Genomic DNA, 13,662 nt, shown 5'->3' with positions numbered 1-13,662 from the left:
GGTTAAGACTAGGTCTGTTGGGCTGCATTTAGTGATTGATTACTCTTTGGATAAAGTCATAACTTATCAACACTTTCTCACTTCTTTTTTTCCTTCACCTTTGCTTTTAATTATTATTACCATCTTTGTTGCTGCTGTTGCTGCTTCACACAAGTGTATTATTATTGTTCATGTGTCTTAATTAATCCTTTCATTTTGCACCATTTAGACAGACATGTCTACCTTATTGTTATTTCCCCACCATATGCCTCTTTCTTGTTAATCTTAATAGAGATATCAAAGACTCCAGTCTCATCATAAATTAATTCCACTTCCTCTGGGATACTTAAAAGTTTTAGGTCTCTATAAAAGCATCTGCTATAAATTTACTTCTTTTTCAATTCTGCAGCTTTTATATCATTTTCTAATCAAAACAATAAGAATAAAACTATATCTTAAGGAATACTCCCTGTGCCCATGTTATTTGCATGGCATTCAATTTTAATTTTTCTCATCTTATTACCAGTTCATTATTCAAAGTAACTCTTTCCTCTTTGCTCAGATTGAACTAGCTTGGAGTTGAAAGTGCCTTTAATGATTTTAGAAAGTTTCTTAGATGAATGATGGCAAAATATAGTCCAGCTTTTGGAAATAACACTTCTGCACATAACCTTTTTGAACATGAGCAGATAACGCTGTAGGAAACAGGGATTGTTGTAGCCGGGCAACAACTGCAAAATCATCACATGGTCACGCAGTAAGGTGAATATAAAAAATGCAGGCAGAGGTTCCTTAGAACCTCTAGAGGGGATGTCTTAATATTAGCATTACAAAAATGTCTCTAGCTCCCTGATCTTAAATACATAATTTGTGAATAATATTATGGGTTTGCAGCTGGCAGTCAAGTGTGATATATTGTTAATGCTTTTTTGCAAATGTTAGAATGGATATCTATCAAGACTCTATTGTCTCTGATGGCTTTCATACAGCACAGTCCAAAAAACACTTCAATCTCCTGCTAAACTAGAGGTTTTACTGTTCTGCAGATCATTAGAATTCTTATTACATCTAAATAATAAAAGCCTTTTATTAGGGTCAATTCATAGCTATAGAGTTTGCAATTTTAGGATTTTCTCCATGGATTTGGCTTGTACTCTGGAATCTAAGCTTTCATTTTGGGGGAAAAAATAAGTTAACTTTCCTTAGCTGCCTTGCATAGGAAGACACCTCTGATAACATTTAAATACTGTGCCAGAAAGCCAAGTGTATCACATTCCAATTAGCATTCTCACTCCAAACTCATCTTAATTTTTCTTGGGTGGAAGGAGATTTGGCTATACTGAAGGGTTGCATTTATGAAGTGATTATGAAATTTTCTCCTGTCATTTACTTTTGTGTGGAGTCTCTGGGCCATTTCTGATGTTGCTACTTTAGCGACAGTATATTTAGTGCTTGTCACAGACAGGAGCATTCTGAAATTGTGAGGGAGGAGCCATGATTTATAATGTGCTACAAATTGCTCTCAGCAGTAGAATACAAATTCAAATATGATAGTTGATACCAATCTGCAATGTATTTTGGAGTAATCCCAATTGCTTATGAAAATCCCTTGATGGTTTGGGGATACATTTTGTCTACCAAACAGACATTCTGACTACATTGAGAATTCAGACACAATTTTTAAAATGCAGAAGGGATTTCAGGGTAAATTAGATTTTTGAAATCCCAAGGGTTCAAAATAGAACCATCTTTGCTTTAAGCAACAAGACCCTGTAAAACTCTGCAGATAGGGTGGCTCTGAGAAAAATTCCATTCCTGGTAAATACAATTGGGACTGTCAGTTGAGCACAACTTTAAACGATCTGTACATGTTAGGCATTTTTGTACATGAAGAGAAAATGGTATGTAGCTCATCATTTTTTCCACAATGTCTTTATTGAATAAGAACACCTAGTATGTGCTATGCTATCACACACACACACACACACACACACACACACACACAAATCCATTGGCAGCTATTTCTACAATAGCCTAAAAAATGCCAGAGTGAAAATAAGTGTGCACTATGGCTATTAAACCAACAGAGTTATAACATATTTTGATTACTTGTTTAGAATCCAACACATCTATAATGCATTACTTGCTTGGAATTTGAGAATAAATTTATTGTTAACAAATCTCAAGTTCAAGTGCCTGTATCTAACTTGAGGGAAGAAAAGAAGAGCTGATGGGTACAGCTAGCTTAACTAATCAGTATACTGTCACCAGCAGTGAAAAGGAACATTCTCAATGGGCTTGCCTTGAGCCATTATTACCTAAACAAGATGGCCAGTGAAAAGGCATGGGTGGCTGGGAACAAGAAAACAGACTTTTTTGTGGCATTAAACCTGGTTCTTGCCCATTGAAAGACCCAAGAGAACTGCTCAATCCCGGTCTCTAGATCAGGGGTAGGGCAGGATAGGATGATCTGCTCCTCTTCATCATGGTATGGATGGGGAGGAGGACAGTGGATATTCCTCATGTTGTAAGCTAAAACCTTGTATTAGTGAGCTATGGTGTCCGCAGCAAAGTACCATAGACCAGGTGACTCTAACAACAGAAATCTATTCTTTCACAACTGGGGAAGCTTGAAGTCCCAGAACAAGTTGTCAGTAGGGTTAGTTTCTTGTAAGCCCTCTCTCTTTGCCTTGCAGCTGGTCATTTTCTCCTGTCTTCACATGGTCGTCCTTCTTTGTCCAAATGGGTCCTCGTCTCCCGGTCCTGTAATACCAGTTACATTGTATTAGGACTTGCCCTGATGACCTCTTTTTAACTCAAATACCTCTGGAAAGACCCTATCCCACATACTGTCATATTCTGATGCCTCAGGAGTAAGGACTTAAACATATGAATTTGGAAGAGAACATTGTTCATCTCACAGTGAATCTAAATGTTGATTTAATTATGTTTCATCTTTCCTGATCTTCCTTGTCCTTTTGCAATATTTCCTTAAGTATTTTGTCACGTTAGAAATTATCCGTTCTTGATTTGGGAAGAACATGTTAATGAAGCCAATACAAGATGTAACACATCTTGGTCCTAAAATGGCCCTGTTGGTTTCACTTATGCAGTTTTCAGCTACCTTATATTATAAGCTGTGGAGAATTTTCTTATGGTTGAACTTGGTGATGTGCCTGGCTTTAGTGGATAAAATGCAAATGGAAGTGAGATGCACCAGTTCCAAGTAAGCCACTGAGATTCCCCACATGGTTCCATCATGTTCCCCTTTTCTACATAACTTGTGCCCAGTCAGCCTTTGCTGTTATACGCCGCCAAGATTTTGGAGTTGTTACCATAGTCCAGTTTAGCTGCAGCTGAACAATGCATCCTATTCCTGAGCCTCCTACCCATCTGTATCGTTGACCTACTCAGCAATTACTCGAAACCCCACTAGCATGGCCCACATACATCCATCTGCTCATCCTGACCAACAATGCAAGATCTCCTTGACTAAATCAAATACTAATTCCTTTTTTTTTCTTCAATAAGCAATCAATAACAGCTATTTGAAACACTGCAGAAACCTTTACTGTCCAGAGTGAGGTGCAACTTTGCTCTGATTTAAAGAGAGGTGTGTTAATCTGAAGAAAAGATTCTCTGATAACAAGACTGCAAGAAAGTTTTCAGAGGAAGAGGAAGGGTATTCCAGCACTTCCGACATTGCTTTGTGTACTCACCAAATACGTCTACCTGCCACAGTTGGGAGAAAAAATTTCAATACATGAATCGTAGTGATGATACTCAAGCTGCAGTTTGAGCCACGTACTCTTACAGCTACTTACCTCACTTGCAGGTATCACACAAGACTCTTCAGATGGATTATTCCATGTAATCTCAGTTGCTCTGTACAACGGGTGTGACCTTTTATTCCCATATGATAGATGAGTACATTGCTTTTCTGGTTCATATGGCTGCAGAGGGGCAGATACCATGTCCTTAAAACTTACACGGTACGACAATGGCACCGATACACTTTTCATTCTCAGAAACTAGGGGAAGTAAAGCACCACAGTGGATTTTTAAGAGGCTTATTCCTTTTTACTTTGTGATGTCTTTAATTTTTTGATGGTGTTTATGATAAAAGGGAGAACGTGGAGGAAAGTATCCGAATGGTTTAAGTAAGTTTAAAATCCAAAGTTGATCTATTTTTGCTTCAAACACTTAGAAATAATAAATGAGAAAGCAAACATAGCAAAAGGAAAAACAATAGCAAGGCTCAAAAGCAAGTCAGGCATTCTTGTGTATCAAAAAGTAAACAGAAGTTCAGAACAGTAATGAGGAAAGTGCAAGGCTGACCTTGTAACCTCACACACTCTGGTGGGGTCATAAAGCCTGCTCTAAGCAGGTAACGGGGACTAACCACGTTCCGTGCCAGATGGGTATCTAGAGCTAAGTTCAATGCCTGAAGACACAGCTGGAAGATGCTCACCACTGCTCCTGAAAAGAAGCTTTTAAAATGCTGCTGAATGAGGCCTGAGCATTCAGCTGTTAGAAAACCAGGGTCCAGCGGATTAGGAGAAACCATGATTCCCTCCGGCTGTGTAAATGTCAGCATCTAGGCTCAGTACCACCAGAAATACTCTATAATTATAAAATCTTGTTCTTAACTTCGGCACCAGGCCCTGAGTGGACGCAACAGTATAACCTCTAGGTAGGAAGACGGCCCCACACAAGGAGAGAATGTGGGGGAAAAAATCTCCCCACTTAAGACGATCTCGTATTCCGAAATTCCAAAACACGAGGAAAACTAATGCTAACAAAGAGTCATAAATATGTAACTAATTAAATGCACTCCAAAAGAAATCAAATCTAACAAAGACTTTAAAATACACTTGGGCCGGGGATTTAGCTCAGTGGTGCCGCGCCTGCCTCGAAAGCGCAAGGTCATGAATTCGGTCCTCGGCACCGCAAAAATTAATTAATTAATTAATTAATTAATTAAAATAAGATAAAATAACCATGGTTAAAATAGGCTAATACGAGTTTAAAAAAGGTTGACGTAAAGGCTGACATAGGTTAAAAAGGTTAATATAAAGGAAGCCACAACATCTACAAAAATATAATAATAAATAATGAAAGGAAATCACAAAAATAAAACTTAGTTGCTTATTTAAAATAATTAAATAGTAATTGTGGAAATGAAAAACAAGTGTTATATAAAAAATTAATGGGATAGAGTCTCAACTAGACTGAAGAGAATTAGTACATTTGACCAGATCTAATACGTATCCAAAAGGAGTTCTAGTGAAAGAAAGTTGAAGGAATAAATGCTGAGGATTTTTGAGTTGAAGACAGACATGCTTCCTTACATTAAATGTGTGATTCAAGTCCTGAGCAAGATAAAAAGAATAAGTCCACAGTCCATTTGAAAAAGCAAAATCCAAAACCTGCCAAAAATGACAGATGAATTGCAAAATAATGGCAATTAATCTGGCAACACAACTTTCATTAGCAACAAAACAAGCCAAAAGACAGTGGAAAAATATTTCAAAGTGCTCAGAGTGAAAAACAGTAAATCTCAAATTTTCTATAGCACTAAACTTTTAATTAAGGGAGGGGGAGAAAGGCTTTGTTACACAGCTAAAAATAAGAGTTTACCACACCAAGATGCTAATTGACAGAATTATTCAAGAATATGTGTCAGCAGGAAGAAAAGGGGGCCAGAATGAAGGTGGATGGAGATGTCTTGCACAGCTCACCAATATCCAGTGCCTCTCTCGAAGCAAGATCTCTATTTTCCTGACCCTTCTGGAGTTAAGCTTGGCCTGTAACTTTGGCCTGGGCAATGGGAATAAAAGTGATGTATAATTATTTTCCTTGGCAGCTTTAAGCACCGTCACATCCTCCTGTACCCTGTCCTCTCTGTTCCAGGTACCTACCCTCTTCCAGAGGGAGGCTGCTCCTTCCAGTGATCTTCAGGTGGCAGGAGTTAAACCCAGGCCAATCCGAAGAAGAAGCAACAAACATAACTTTCTTGCAGGAGCCACTGCTTTTAAACTTGTTTGTTACCACAGTGTTCTGGCTATAAAGAACAATAGCACAAAATTAGGGAAACTACAGAAAATGATTTTTAAAATGCTAGGAAATTAAATTAAAAATCAATTAGAAACATGCTAATTTTAATAAACATATAAATCTCTAGGCAACAATAACATGGAATATTTCCCAAGGAGAATTAAAGCATATTCTGAAAGGCAGACAGAATTCCATATAATCTTGAACTTTGTTTAAAGTGTATAGGGATGTATATATGTTTAAAACTTAAGATATGCACCAGTAGAATAGAAAAACAACCTAAAGCTTTCAAAACAAAGGTAGCGAAAGGAAAATAGTGAAAACTTGCCCAATTCAGGTAAAATCAGGACAAAGGGAGAAGAACAAAAGGAGAGAGGGAGGGAGAGAAGAAGAGAAGGAGGGAAGGGAAGGGCGAGAGAGAAGCTAGCTAGCTGGTGGCAATATTAATATCAGACATAATAGAATTAAAGTAAAAAAGCATTAACAGTATTGAATTGGAACATCAATAAGAACCAATTTACTGCAACATAAAACCCATCTCTCCTCAATCCTCTCCAGCCAAGAATTAGTTACTACCTCTCCAAAAACAATCATTTTTGTCAATATCACCGAAGACCTTCACATTTTCAAAAGCTCAAAGTCATTTTTCAATCTTATTCCTGTGCAGCTTCTGTCAACATCTGACAGAAGTGACAATGCCCTCTCTCTAGAAAGCCTTTCTGCACCTTCTTCCCCTGACATGGCCCCTTTGCTCTCCTTCTCTCTCTCACTGGCTGTCCCACCTGTCCCCAGCCTCAGTGGGAGATCACGCTTCAGAAGACTTCCCTTGCTTCCTCAGAACAGCTGGAGTGGTGAAGGGGAGGAGAGGGAGAGGAGAGGTGTGTGGAAATCACTTTAGTTCCCTGTGATGCAAGGCAGAGCAAGAGGTCTGGAAATCCACAAAACCAATACAACAACAATTCATAGACATCATGGGGTTCATATTCTCGAGGAACTTCTTCAATTTACCTCTACCCTCAACTCTTCCAAGCCATTCTCATCTCTCCAAATGGTGACCCCACTCATCCAGTTGCTCAGACAAAAAACTTAGGAACCAATCTTGGCTCCACTGTTGCTCTTCTACCTGACATCCAATTTCTCAGCAAATCCAGTGGCCTAAAATGTGGTTTGTACCAAATCTTATATGTACTATTTTTCCTGCATGCCCTGCAGCTTAGCCACATAGCACCAGAGTTCATCTGTCCTTCCATGTTCTATGCCCTGGTACTTCTTTGCATCTCTATACTTGTAGTTTGGAACTATTAATAAGTAAAATAAGTGTTACTTGGACACAAGCACTATGGTGCTGTGGCAGTCAATTTGCTAAGTGGGCAATAGGCAGACATGTACAGCATGGTGACACTGGGCCAAGGGATGAGGCACACTCCCAGCAGGATGCAGCAGGACAGACTGAGATTTTTATCACGCTACTCAGAACAGCAGGCAATTTAAAACCTAGGAACTGTTTATTTCTAGAATTTCCATTTCATGGTTTTCAACCATGGTTGACTGCGGATAACTGATACCACCAACAGGAAATGTTGGATGAAGAGAGACCGTGGCATAGCCCAGTTCCTCTCACTTCCTGAGCATCACATCATTGCTTCAAACCACCTCCACCCCTTTGCTTGGACTCTTGTTAGCCTCCTCACTGGTCTTCTCTGTCCCTAATGGTCTCACTAGAGTTAGTCCTCCATGCAACCAATTTGAACTTTCCCAAATGAAAGTCATCCCCTGTCATCACGACTTTGCCCTTTTCCAAACACACCCATGCTCCCTCCATGAGACCTTTTCCATAGTCCCTTCCTGGAATGACCTCCCCTTCCCACCACCCCCCACACAGGACTTACTGCCTCACTTTGTTCCAGTCCCCTGGGGGTCACACCAGGAGGCTACCCTCTCTGACCACACCTGTGGCACAGTTCCCCACCCCACTTGTCCTCCCTTGTTCACCCGGCTTGATCCCCACCACCACCAGCTGGGACACCTGACAGTAGATGCTGTCTGTTTATAATCACTGGGACAAGAGCTCCCTGAAGTAAGGACTTCTCAGTCTTTTCACCTTTTGTTCACAGTATTTACACTAGTGTTGGGCATATCATAAACACTCACAAAATATCTAGCACAAGTCAGGCAGTTAATCCCAAAACCATCCACATGTACCTAAGATCAAGGAGGCATGACATAAGTCTTGACGCCCCTCTAGCAAGTAAGACCTTGAAATAGTTAAGCAAAATGTGAGAGATTTAAAAAGAAACTGATGATCTTCAAGTTTTGCCCTCAGTTATATCAAATGTAATGAATAAGTCAGATCTTAAAATAGTATGAATGTAGATTTAAACATCAATATAATTATGTTTGACCTAAGATATATACAAACTCTATATCCTCCAGAGAGAAAATATATATCCTTTATATGTATACACTGGTAAAAACTAATGATATCCTAAATCAGGAACAATGACCTAAAAAAAATTTCAATGAATATGGGGACCATATTTTCTGACCACAACATAATTAAAATCAAATTCAACAATAAAATCATAATAAGTTAAGAAATATTTGTTTGGAAACCAAAAATTGAATCTGTCAATATGCATGGATTTTAAAAAATTAGAGCAGAAATTAATGAATGATGCAAAAAACTTATGCTATGCATATAAAGTATTAAAGTTCAAAGTATGGCCATCAATGAATTTGTTATGAAACAACTAATATTTTCAACAAATAATTAAGTATACAAATCAAGAAGTTAGAAAAATACCCAGAGAGTTATAATCTAAAATTTCATGAGGAAGGAGAAAATGCAAAAAAAGATATTGATGAAACAGAAATATGTAATAAGGAGGCTCTGTAAAAGTTGGCCTTTGAAAAAATGAAAACTTAGTAAGTTACAAATAAAAAAGATATAACTTCAAAAAGAAAAGGTCAAAATCATTTAAAATACTTTGAATAACTTTATACTACAATAATGAATAATTTTCTATAAAAATATAATTTACCACAGTGGATAAATAGAAAATTAACAAAGTACACATCAAAAAGTAGCAGCCAAATCTCTTCTGTCCACAAGTTCTCCCTACCTGGAAAGAGCATATAGTTTTATAGATGAGATTTAATAAACCTTCAAGAAATTTATAATTCTCATCTTCAGTAAAAACTATTTCAGAAAAAAAAACTATTTCAGTAAAAACTATTTCAGGAAAAAAGTGGGAATACAAACCAATTAAATTTGTGAGATTACTGTACCATACATCCAAAGAGAACAAAGACAGTAGAAGAAAGGGTAGAAAAACAAAACAAAGCAAAACAAAACCATATAGGCTCATTAAAATTAAAAGCTTTTCTACATCAAAGCTACCATAAACAAAATGAAGAAAAATATCCCAGAAAAATAACCTTTTGAAGAAGTTATTTGCATATCTATATAAACAATAGAATACTTATATGAAAACTTAGAAAATCACAAAGGACAAGCATAGGAAAATGGGTAAACTTAGTACCCAAATAATTCACAAAAGAGGAAACCAGAACTGACAAATTCATGAAGAAATGTTCAGTCTCATTAATGATTTTTAAAATGCAGAGTGAAATAACAAGATTTCATTTTCTGCATATTAGCAAACCTAAAAACTTTCCAATAGCTCATATTGAAGAAAGGACGAGAAAGCCCAAGTTTTCTTGCACCATTGATGAGCACATACTGGTTCCCAATGCTGGAGATCAATATGGCAATACTTAGGAAGTATGATGTGGCTGACAACTAAAACCTCCAGTTCTTGGCATATAATCCAAATAAATTCTCTAGAGCCACATGACATGCTCAAGAAGGATCATTGCCGTGGTTTTTTGTTGGAGCAGGAAAAAAAATAGAAACAATTAAATGTGCATTAAGAGAAAATTGGATATCAATTGTAGTATATTCATAGAAAGGGCTTTCTACAGCAACCAAAATAAATGAATTAGAGTTGCAATTATCAATATAGATTAATGTAAAAAATAGTTTAAGAAAAAAGAGGCTCCTTGCAAAATATATAAAATATTTCATCAACATAAAAATTGAAAACATGCAAAATAACATTATTTAATGGTTTTTTGTGGTATGTATATACAGTGATTCTATTAATAATGTAAAAACACTTGTAGGAATCAAAAAGACACATTTAAGATAGAGCTAACACCTGAGAAAGGAAATAGTTTTATTGCATCAAGTGAAAGAGAGTGGATTCAATAGGCTTTAACTCTGTACGTCAGATAGATGACGGATGGATAGATGATAGATAGATACATAGATACATAGATGCATAGATAGATAGTGAATATTTATTTCCTAAAAGTAAGATCTAAAATGAATGAGACAAAAATTTTTTTTTTTTTTTTTTTTTTGGTCCCGGGGATCGAACTCAGGTCCTTGGGTTTGCACAGCAGGCGACGAAAGCACTGAACTAAATCCCCAGCTCTAGACAAAGTGTTAACATTTGTCAGTTTTGTGCTATAAAGATGGGTGTTTTTTATATCACTTATTATCAGTGATTTTGTGTGCAGGAGTCTGAAGTATTTCAGAATTAAAAAAAACACAAAGAAAGTAATTGGCAGGAAAATGGTAAGATAAAGAACTGAAAGGACAGAAGTGGGGAAGGCCGATGAAGCTAGAATGACTAAACAATACTAAGCAATGGAGGGGAGGAAAACGAATCCAAGAAGGTAAAACCAAAAGGAAGAGGAAAAACACAGATTGATGTGCTCTCCAGGTGATGGGGAAATGGACAAAGGAAACAGCCGCTGGCCCACATTGGAGACAAAGCCACATGGATGCCATTTCACTGGTCCTCCAAGGCTGCTCCATCAATTCAGTGGCTCCCTGGGGACAGGGCTGGCTCAGGAGAATGCAGGACTACATGGATCCCAGTTACATCACCTCTGCCCTCCTTGCTCCCAGCAGCTGGATCTCTATTAAGTGGCCATGGCAGGGAGCCAGGGAGGGTAAACTTTGTTTACTTATCTCCACTTAGGAGCAGTCTTGTCCATGATTCTGAAATTTAAATCATGAGAAAGATAGGCTAGCACTCCTAAGACTATTTTTCCCTGGCTTAGTAAATTGCTCTCTGAGCAATATCAACTTTGGGAAGCTATTGACTGGTTAATTCTTAGAAGTAAGGCCATTTTTCCCTCCTCGTATGTCTGTTTTCCCTCTCCCCACTCGGCCACAGAAAGCGTAGTGCTATCTTGGCCTTTTCTTCCTCATCTTTCATGTTCTGTCAGTTACCAAGTTCTCTCTCACATATGTCTCTGCCTCTTGTGTAACAGCCTAATGGATCTCTTATATGTGGGGCTTCGCCCCTAAAGACACCACCACCTGGAAAGAGTTCTTACTCCCTAGGAAGTACTGATACACTAGTATACCCATGTGTAAAGACAGAGCTCAGACTCTCCACTCTGGCCTTCAGTTAAAGCCTGCTACAGTCAGATCCCTTGCTGTTCTGCTCAGTTTATGCGACATTACACACCCACACTGTGCCACCCTGTCATTCTTAGACATCTCCTGCTATTTTCCTTCTTTGAACATTTACTTACAAAATTCCCTCTACTTTCTCTATCCTCATGCTTGCCTGGGATATCCAATCCATCCTTCAACATTTAGCTTCAATACTGTCCCCCACACCTTGGGACCTTCTCTAAGGCAAGCCCCTCTCACCTCAGGACTGGCATGCAAAAAAAAAGACTGGCACGCCACCTTGCTACCCTGCTAGACTATGGACCACAATTCTTTACTGCATTCCAGCCATGCCTAGCACAGTACATTACACATAATAGATGCTCAACAATACTCAAAGGAATGCATATAAACACTCATTTGTATTGTACACTACCTCTAACCACATGTACTTTTATAATCAAAAATTTAATATAGATCCTACTTTAACAGTGAACTTCTCTCACCTAAGTAGTCCCTCAGTGTGGTATTGTGTGAATTAATGGATGAATTAGTAAGTGAATGGATGGATTTCCCAATACTCGCTTTATAATTGAATGAGATACCAAAGGTCACTACCCATCATCATCAGTTGCCCTACATTCATACAAGTATCTTTCCTCAAGATCCTGGGGTATATTTCTAGATTCTGAAAGTAACAGGTAAACTTTAATTTTATTTAGATAATGAACCTAAAGTGGAAAATAGAATTGCAGGAAGATTCTGTATAAAAATGCATTGCACCTTCTGTTGTAACTGATAAAGCTAATCACACAATTGACATTCTTTTTTTTTTTTTTCTTGGTATCAGGGATTGAACTTGGGTCCTTGTGCTTGCAAGGCAGGCAGCAGAACCACTGAGCTAAATCCCCAGCCCTTGACATTCTTCTTCACTGAACCCCCTTACCTGTACATGAGTTGGTTTACTGACAACAGCCCCTAATGAATAGTAGCCATTTGATTTTTTTAAAAATATCATTCAATCACCTTTCTTAAGACTAATACTGTCTTTCTCTACCCATGATGGCCACAAGTTATTAGGTCACAATTTCTTGAAATATTCTTTTACTTATAATTTTTAAATTAATCCAATTATTTCTGACTGTGAACTAAGTATCTTGAACAGCAAAAAAAAGTAATAATGTGTTGCTGTTTCTTAATTTGTTATTGAAGAGTTGGGAAATCTTACACTGGAGGAAATTGATCAGGAAACGGCACATCCTCGGTGCCCTTTACAACACCTGGTCCCAAAGGAGGTGTCATTGTGCTGGACTCCTGGGGCCTCCAGCAGCTTGTTTCTGCCCACATGCTGAGAAAATGACCCCGCGCAAATGGAACTCAATTTTTAAAAACGTCAATCAACCGATATTACTTTCAATGTAATATTTTTACTCACACAGCATTAAAAATATATATGCACTAAACCTTCAGTCAGCTTGAAAAGAAGCTAACAAAGTTTCACTCTATTTCAATAAGAGTGAGTCAATTTAGGGGCCTTTGTTGTGACTAGAGGCAAGGTTTTTCTCTTGGGTTATCACAATACAGTGGGTGTCAATCACAGAGCCGTACTCAGAGGACTATGAGAATATCAGATGAGATTTATCACCAGGGTGAATTTTGGCCTGTATTTGTAAATGATTTCCTTAGCTGGGTCATCAATCACAAAGTCATCTGCATGGAGCGGATACTTCATTATTGTTCTATGGGGCTCCAATTAAGTAGGACATGACAAACAGTTATCAAGTTGACAGCTCATCCAAGTGTTCAACAATTACCGGCACCCGTGGCCAGGCACGTGGGTCTGTTTCCTTCTCAGGTGAAGGCAAACTGGAATGAGAGATTTTCCTTCAAATAGGCTTCTGAGCATCAGGCTCTGCAATATGAAGCGTTGTCTCCTTGTAAAACTGTCATAGACTCGGAATTCAGTGTCTCATGTAAAATCCTCAAGAGCTATCATTGATTTTAAATTCCTCTACTCATGCAGATTGTTCACCACTAAGGCAAAAATTCCCCTGCAAAGAGGATGATTGTGTTTTTATTCACTCCCAGAATTCAAGAGAAAACTTAAGCATTACATCAGATTTTAGTCACCAAGTGTAAGTACAGTGCTTAGT

The 13,662-nt window shown here is 38.0% G+C and overlaps 1 long non-coding RNA gene across 2 annotated transcripts in view; it reads right to left on the bottom strand.

The window, feature by feature from the left end:
- Window positions 1–2,126: 2,126 nt before the first annotated feature.
- LOC101705417 (uncharacterized) overlaps window positions 2,127–13,662 on the bottom strand; it is a 31,791-nt gene continuing 20,255 nt past the window's right edge. The window contains exons 5-9 of one of the 2 annotated variants that reach the window (XR_205611.3): window positions 13,324–13,560; window positions 5,901–6,043; window positions 5,721–5,799; window positions 3,804–3,932; window positions 2,127–2,742 (exon numbers count right to left, since the gene is read on the bottom strand). This is a non-coding gene — a long non-coding RNA (uncharacterized LOC101705417). The remainder of the gene's footprint in view (window positions 2,743–3,803; window positions 3,933–5,720; window positions 5,800–5,900; window positions 6,044–13,323; window positions 13,561–13,662) is intronic. The other variant, XR_001184008.3, reaches the window with a different exon arrangement.

This window comes from Heterocephalus glaber, unplaced genomic scaffold (assembly GCF_053883595.1).
Source record: "Heterocephalus glaber isolate CG9 unplaced genomic scaffold, H.glaber_assembly_v1.0 deba00000331, whole genome shotgun sequence".
Classification (NCBI taxonomy): domain Eukaryota; kingdom Metazoa; phylum Chordata; class Mammalia; order Rodentia; family Bathyergidae; genus Heterocephalus; species Heterocephalus glaber.
The sequence above is the reverse complement of the archived record's forward strand: the minus strand, read 5'-3'. Positions and strand labels throughout refer to the sequence as shown.